The 8,575-nt window shown below is 42.4% G+C and overlaps 1 non-coding gene across 1 annotated transcript; it reads left to right on the top strand.

Annotated features, from left to right (window-relative positions):
- Window positions 1-1,185: 1,185 nt before the first annotated feature.
- Window positions 1,186-1,347, top strand: LOC144674459 (U1 spliceosomal RNA). The gene has a single exon (XR_013574563.1). It is a non-coding gene; the product is annotated as a U1 spliceosomal RNA (small nuclear RNA).
- The last annotated feature ends 7,228 nt before the right edge of the window (window positions 1,348-8,575 follow it).

The following is an 8,575-nucleotide window of genomic DNA, read 5'->3' as shown; positions in this document are numbered from 1 at the left end:
TGGATCGTGTCCACAGGGATGCCTCTAGATAATGGGGAGAAAACGTGCCCAACATCGCCCTTATCATGATGGCCACCTTTGTGTGTGGCTGCATCAAGCTGTGTGTAGATCCTGGGTACGCAAACACCAAGTGTCACTACGTGCTGAGGTTCTACCTGTCCCCGGTGTTGCGAAGGATGGGTCTGGCTACGCTGCCGCGGAATGCTCCAAGTAGTTGGACCGTGCCGTACCACCTGTCCCTTGTGGAAAAATTTATGCAGAGAAACTTCTTTGACCACAAGTCCATCAGGCAGTGGTCGGCATGTAATGTTTTAGAGGCCCTGCAGGAAAAGGAGATGTTGGATCCTGTCCAATGGTTCTCCGAGCAGACTGTCAAAGTCATGTGGCAGAATAGTTCATCGCCAGAACTTTCCAAAAGGCACCAAGGTGCCTCCCAATCAGATCCTTCCTACACGCCAGGAGTCTCACCCTCCCTGCACCTTGCCCTCGAGGTGGCTGTGTGTGGTACGGGGGTGGCAAGAGACTTTTGTTCACCTCCTTGTGGATAGTGCCTTTACAAAGAAGGTCTGGAGAGAGATGCAGTGGTTTCTGTCGATGTTCATCCCGAGCAGAGCTGTGTCACAGGACTCTGTGCTCTAAGGGCTGTTCCCAGGGACACACAACGAGACAAACACCAACTGCAGCTGGAGGATCATCAACTCAGTGAACAACGCTCTTTGGTCTGCAAGAAACTTGTTGGTCTTCCAGTGCAAAGAGTTGTCCCTGACCGAGTGTTGCTGACTGGCACATTCCAAGGTCCAGGACTATGAGCTGAGAGACACACTAAAGCTTGGAGCAGCCGCCGCAAAGGCGCAATAGGGAAAGGTTGCTGTCTAAGACCTTTCTGTCATAGTGCACCGAGAGACTGGGAATTGTATCGACCCCTCGGGCTGTCCGGCTCACATTGAATGTATGCAGTGAATACTAAATGTATCATAATTGTATTGAAGCACCCTCAGAGTGCAACAGGATGTATGTTGATAACTCCAATACCATTGCACTTTCCGACTGTCTGTAATGATCATATTGAAATAACTGTAATATTCATTGATAGTGTTGAAGCAGCTCTTGATCCATGTCTAAAAGTTGAATTTGATTGCACTTTTTGTGATGGCGATTTAGAAATGTTTTGTAATGTTCTTCCAGATATTTAATGAATAAAGTATATTTGTCCAAAAAAATATTGTTCTCCCAGGACGAGGTCAGCCCATTGCACTTCGAGTGTGCTGACACCTGCGATGTCCCCAAATGCGGGATTCTCGACTGTAAAATTTGTGGGAGCGGGAGGACTGCATTTGCGCTCTCCTCTGATTAACTAATTAATGTCAGATTTTACTGTAACATATTTGTTCACCAACAGAGACCGTTGTTGCATGTACTACAAAGTACTCGAAAAATTAACACATAAGGGACACATGTATATGGAGAAGCAAATAGTGTTAACGTTTCGAGGTCCAAGATCGCCAACATCCGCAGTGTTTTGCTTTTATTTTAACGCTGGCATTTGAGGTCGCTCTGCACTCACTGCATTTATCATGATTTCCTCTCTGCTTGTGTACTAACGTTCATCGGCCAGCAGAGGGTGGCATAAGCAAGAGAAACGGTTTTGAGGAAGAGACGCTTTTGAAATTCATTCACCCAGAAACAAATGATTCCCCCATTGCAGCAGCGAGCTGCTTCTAAAATGTCTTTAGGCTTTTAACTCCCAATGCCAAATCGGCTCCTGAAATGATCTTTTTCATTTTTCTTTTATTATTTATTCAATTCCCTTTTGAACAGCATCTGGTTCACAGAATGTGAGGGGGCAAGATAATATCATTGTCGTCTACACAGGCTGAACACGTCAGGATCAACAGCAGAAGAGCTAAAGGATCCCCAAAAGATATTGGGCGACTGGTGCAGAATCAGGTTCAACTTCTGTCTTCATCAATTAGAGTTCATGTCATTTCGACAACACCCTCCATGCCCAAATATCCGTCCCTGGCCTGCTGCAATGTTCCAGTGAAGCTCAACGCAAACTGGAGGAACAGCACCTCATCTTCCGATTAGGCACTTATCAACCTTCCGGGCTTAACATTGAGTTCAACAACTTTAGCGCATGACCTCTCTCCCCCATCCTTAGCACCTTTCCGATCCCCCTTTTTTCTAATAATTTGTCATTTTTAAAATATATATTTTTAAAATATATTTTCCTTTTCCCACCAATTTCTATTAATGTTAAATTTATTCCATCCATTGTTTTATCTCCAGTTTTTAGCCTATTTCGATCCCTTCCCCTCACCCCACACCCACTCGGGCCATTTGTCACTTCTTCGTCTTGCTTTCTACCCTTAATGCCACCATTAGCACATTCCTTAGATAATATCATTACCATAAAAATCCTTTGTCCCTTTGTCTATGACATGTTTGGCAATCTCTTCTTTGCCTCCACCTGTCACTGGCCCTCTATCCAGCTTCACCTATCCCAGCCCCATCAACCAGCTTATATTTCACCTCATTTCTATTTTTCTTTAGTTCTGATGAAGAGTCATACGGACTCGACACTACAACCATATTCATCTTCGCAGATGCTGTCCGACCTGCTAAGTTTTTCCAGCTATTTTTGGTTTTTTTTACAGAATCCGTAGACCACTTCATCAGCAGGTGCAGAGAAAAGGGGACGTTCTGTGATTTTTCAAATGCAGAGCTAGCAGGCAGAATTGCTGAGTTGGTGATCACATCCACTCCCATGGAAGGATTCCAGGAAGATCTGTTAGACAAACTGAAAAGGTGTAGCATTCAAGAGCGGCTGAAGAGGATGGTTGTAGGTACAAAGCGATCCTCACAGTTTGATTAAACTTACAGGTCCAAGGTACAACCCAGTTGTTGAAGCACTCACTAGGAAACCCAAACCTAGCAGGACATGTGGAGGGTGTGGCCTTTTGCATGCACCAAGGAAATTCCCAGCTTTTCATCGATTCTGTAAGGCATGTGGCAGAAAGGGCCTTTGGCAGAGGCTGTGCACTTGAGCAAAGGCTGATGCAGCTACAAAGAGCCGTGTGCTGATCCAAACAACCCGCTTGCAACAGGTAGTTTTCAGCAATGAGGATGGCCAGCTGGTATCCCGCCAGAAACATATACACGAAGCAATTGACAAACAAGAAAATGACGATGTGCACAATGAGATGGAGTGTGAAGAGCACCTATTTCACACCGTCAATCTTATGGAAAGCATTGATGCCATCTCACCATCTGAAGTGTTTGCCAAGATTCGAATTAGCTGCCCTAAGAAAGTTGGTAAGGATTCATTATTGGTCAACATTGACACAGGGGCAAGTGCCAACATGCTACTCCTACTAATTCTAAAAGACACATATCTGCAGACATGGCAAAACCCACTGCTGTGAAACACTCAGCATACAACAGCTCACAAATTCCATGTGCAGGATCATACTCCTGGACTGTAAGTACAGTCAATCCTCCTGGTGACACAGATGTTCTACATCATGGAGACTCTAGCCCAGAGTCTCTAGGTGTATCAGCATGCCATGACCTCACACGAGCAACAATCCATGGAATCAATCAGACCTCACAAGGCAGATCAAACTCATAAACGACGCCTGTCACCTCAGATCATGAACTAAAAGCGAAATATCCAGGATCTTTAGACATAATTGTCAATTAAAAGTGAGCTGCAACATTACGCTTGCAGGAGAATGCAAGTCTGTCAATTGATCCAGAACATTTTGTGCAAAACAAATGCTAGCAGCTACAAGAAGAAATGGTGAAAGGTGACACTACAGAAACTGTGGAAAACGGATGGCCTGATTCAATTCAGTATCTCCACGAGCACATAAGATCATTTTGGCCATATTGGGACAAGTCAGGCACCTCCCGGTAAGTCATTTCTAAAGGCAGGCAGCCGATCAAACTGGAATCTTTATGACCTGATATTAGCTTGATCTAATGGCCCAGATGAATGAATGATTTGCACAGTGAAATCCCTAATTCTCAAATGTAGACAGACCAAGCAAGATCTACCCATTGCAATGTTACATCCAAGAGTGATACCTTTAAGTGGAATTATTCTGTAACTGGCACAGATCTTGTTAGGTCGACCAATGCATACCAATTTACGGACTCTTACCCATTCTACTGTCTCAAAGACTAGAGAGCAAGTTTTAAAACTGCACGAGAAGACGGCCAATGTCTTGATAAAAATGTGGGTACAGAGCTGCCAAGTTTACAGTTGGGACAAGTTCACGTCCAGGGGCCCACAGAAGGGTACGTGGCAACCAGCCGAGGCATCAAAGATTGGTTCAGAACCAGGGTCCTATGAAGTAATGACACAAAAAGGCACAATGGTGAGACGTAACTGAGGAGAAATCAGATCTATTCCAGCTCCTCAACCACTGGACATTCCTATTGACTTTAGGACAAGATCCCTAATGAAACCAGAAACATTATCCAAGTCTCAGAATCGGGCAGGTCACTGTGAGCAATTAAATACACCTCCAGATAAAGTTACCATCATAGGATCTGGGTGTACCAGCAGATTGCCTTTACCCTTCAGGGACTCATAGATTCATCTGTTCGATACGCTGATGTAATGGTAACTAAACATGAACATGTATTGTAATTAGTTACACTTCTTTGGAAGGGGTTAAAGTATCTTTAAAAAGGAGGAATGCTGTAATATGCCTTTAAGAGATAGCTGCCTATCATCACTAGAAGGGAAATGTGTCATGCTACCTAGCTTTAGTTTCACTTTTGATATTGAGCAGAGCACACAACAGTCAGTTCTGCTGCTGATGCCTTCAAGCTTTCTATCCATGTATATCTGTTCCCATGTTCCTCATCTCAGTAAATGAACCCACAGCATGTTTACACAATTACTTATGTGCAATTGATGCCTTTATATCATTGTAAAATCACCGACATTGAGTGCAAGATAATGTACCTGTACAGGCGAGCAAGGCTCCCCGGTGTCCCTAGGTGGTTCACACAGTGAATGAGGGGGAGAGAGCACTGTGTAAGATAATGTACAGGTGAGTGAGCCTTAGTGCAGCAACTCAGTATCTGGTTTTCTTCAATATTTGTGCATTTTCCCCTCAATTATTTTCTGTTTTATCATTTAATTTTCTTTTCCCCAGACAACGTACCAGGGAATGTTTGATATGAAATGAGAATTGTAAATCTATTTGCAAACTGTTTGTGAGCATACTGAATTGCCTCAGAATGTCATAGCCAGGCATTAAACATAATAGAACTGTGTTGCACTTTATGTGATGTCAAATTGGAACTGTCGTGTAATTTACCTTAACTTTATGAATAAAGTTTATATTTTGAAAACAATAGTATTACAGTTTCTAGTACCTGTCGAACAGGAATTGACGTTTACCTCAGTCTGGGTCATGCCTGCAGACAGACCGAAGGTGTTCTGCAAAGCGATCACCCAGTCTAAGTTTGGTATCTCCAATGTAGATGTGACATCATTGGGAGCAGCAAATGCAGTAGACCAAATTGAGGGAGTGCAAGTGAAGCACTTCTTCACTTGAAAGGAGTATTTGGGCCCTTGGACCGTGAGGAGTAGGGGGGACTAAAGGGACAGGCATTGCACCTTCTGTGATTGTATGCGAAGGTGCCATGGGAGGGGGCTGAGGTGTTGGGAATGATGGAGGACTGGACCAAGGTGTCCCAGAGGGAACAGTCCCTATGGAATGCCGACAGGGGTGGGAGATGGAGTGAGGATGCGTTTGGGGGATGGCATCATGCTGGAGTTTGTGGAAATGGAAGAATTTTTTAAATCCTCTCTGCACCCTCCCCAGTTCCTCTATCCTTTTTAATAATAAATTGACCAGAGCCACGTGCAGTACTGTAAGTATGATCTAACCAATGTTTGAAATAAATTTAGCTTAACTTCCCTAATTTTCAATTTGATCCCTTCAAAAAGAAGCCCTCCTGCTTGGTTTGTTTCTCTTCAGCCTTTCCCTCCCCAGTATTGACTGACTGACTGTTTCTCTCTCTCTCTCTCACACACACACACACACGCACACACACACACACACACGCAAGCACACATGCACATATATAGACACATGTCATCCATTTATAAATTGTGTTTCTGATTCTGAAGTTCAAACCATTAATGCAAATTATCAACAACAGTGGGCCCAGTACTGAACCTTGTCAAATACTATTTCCCACTTTCTGCCACTCTGAATAACTACCCTCTGCTTTCTACCTGCTAGCAATCCATTCTTCCCTTCTCCGCTGACTCCATATTCTCTGACTTTATTCAGTAGCCTATTGTAAGAGGCATTGTCAAAGGCCTTTTGAAAATCCAGGTAACTTGCATCTACTACATTACCATTGTCTACTGTCGCTGTTACCTCTTCCAAAAAAATCATAACTTTGGTCAAGAGAGATTTTCCTTTTTGAAATCCATGCTAATGATTTGTTTCTTTTTGTTAGAAGTTCTTCCTCTCTCTAGTAGGGATTGCATTATTTCTTCTAGCACCAACATTAGTTGACTGATCTACTATTCCCTGGGTACATTCTGTTCTGCCTTTTTAAGAACATGAATTACATTTGCTATCTGCCAGTCCTCTAGCACTACACCTTTTCCTCAAAAACATATTTCAAATCTGCAGTAATACCTCTGCTATCTATTCCCTAGATTTATTTTAAATGTGTGGGTGTGAAACTTCTGGGCCAGGGCTTTATCCTCTTTGAGTTTGATTCGATCCCTTTTCTCTTATTTTAATTGCACTTACCTGAAAAGTTAGATCATCATTCAATATCATATCTACCTGTTCTAGCTCCCTGTTAAACACTGTAATTAAGTAATCAATTAATTTATTTAGAAAAATATACTTTATTCATAAAATATCTAAAAGGACATTACAAAACATTTCTAAATTGCCATCACAAAAGGTGCAATCAGATTAAACTTTTAAACAGGGATCATGAGGTGCATCAATACAATTAATGAATATTACAATCATTTCAATCTGTACATGACAGTCAGACAGTGCAATGGTATTGGAGTTATCAACCTACATCATGTTGCACTCTGAGGTGCTTCAATACAATAATGATACATTTAGTATTAACTACATACATTCATTGTGAGCCGTACAGCCAGAGGGGTCGAGTAATCATTTAATATTTCTGCCCTATCTCTATCCTTATCTGTGGCATTATCCTATCTATCCCTTAATGGTCCTATTTCCATCCCAGCCTTCCTATTTTTATTTATGTGCCTGAAAAATATTTTATTTTTTACCTTCCTTTTCAGAGTTTGATGTTTCAGAGTCATATCAAACAGTTGAATTTACATATTAAAGGGAAAATTAAAGGAGAATGAAAAGCTATGTGAGGAGAGGGCCATGTAAGATCTAACAGGAGTGGAAAAACATAGAAAAATAGAAGCAGGAGTAGCTCATTCGCCCTTCGAGCCTCCTCCACCATTCAATATGATCATGCCTGATCCTCCATCTCAGCGCCATAGTCTCGATCTCTCCCCAGCCCCTTTGACAACTTTAGTGTCCAGATATCTACCTAATTCCTTCTTCAACATATTCAGTGAATTGGCCTTCACAGCCCTCGGTGGCAGAGAATTAACCACCCTCTGAGTGAAGAGGATTCTCCTCCTTTCAGTACTGGAGGCCTACTCTGTATCCTAAGATTGAGACCCCTTGTTCTAGACCCCGCAGCCAGAGGAAACATCATCCCTGTATCCAGCCTGTACAGCCCAGTCAGAATTTTACATGTTTCAATGAGATCCCCTCTCATTCTTCTAAACTCGTGTGAATACAGGCCCACTCGACCCAATGTCTTTTCATACGACAATCCCAGGAATCAGTCTGGTGAACCTTCGCTGCACTGCCTGTATGGCAAGTTTTCTTTCTCCGCTCAGGAGATCAAAACTGCACACAATACTCCAGGTGTGGTCTCACCAAGGACCTGTATAGCTGCAGGAAGACATACTTACCCCTGTACTCAAGTCCTCTTGCAACTGCTTGCTGCACTTGCATGCTTGCTTTCAGTGATTGGTATGCAAGGACACCCAGATCCCTTTGTACATCAACAATTCCCAATCTGACATGATTTAAATAATATTCTGTTTTTCCTTGGGAAGTGAATAACTTCACACTTATCCACGTTATACTACATCTGACATGTATTCTCCCACTCACTCAACTCGTCTAAATTGCCTTGAGGCCTCTTAACATCCTACTCCCCGCTCACATTCCTGTCTTCAAGAATCCACCAGCCATTTGTCCATAAGTCTGCTATGTAAAGTAACTGATGTTGGGGAGGCCATTTGGAATTCCACTGTCAAGTGGGTACTGTGTTAACTTGCTGGTTTTTTTTAAATTCTAAAATCTATTTTGTTCTGTTGCCTTAATAGGGGATATGTAGCTGGGAATCAGGTTAATATTAGGAATGTTAGGTGTTGGTATAGGAGTAAGTAATTTATAGTCTGAATTATGTGTTTGAAATCTTTTTTTTTGTTCATAAGTACTCTAACTTAATTTTTAAGATCTCTAAA

The sequence above is a fragment of the Cetorhinus maximus genome, unplaced genomic scaffold (genome assembly GCF_964194155.1).
Source record: "Cetorhinus maximus unplaced genomic scaffold, sCetMax3.hap1.1 HAP1_SCAFFOLD_657, whole genome shotgun sequence".
NCBI classification, from domain to species: Eukaryota; Metazoa; Chordata; class Chondrichthyes; order Lamniformes; family Cetorhinidae; genus Cetorhinus; species Cetorhinus maximus.
This window is presented reverse-complemented; position numbering and strand designations above follow the sequence as displayed.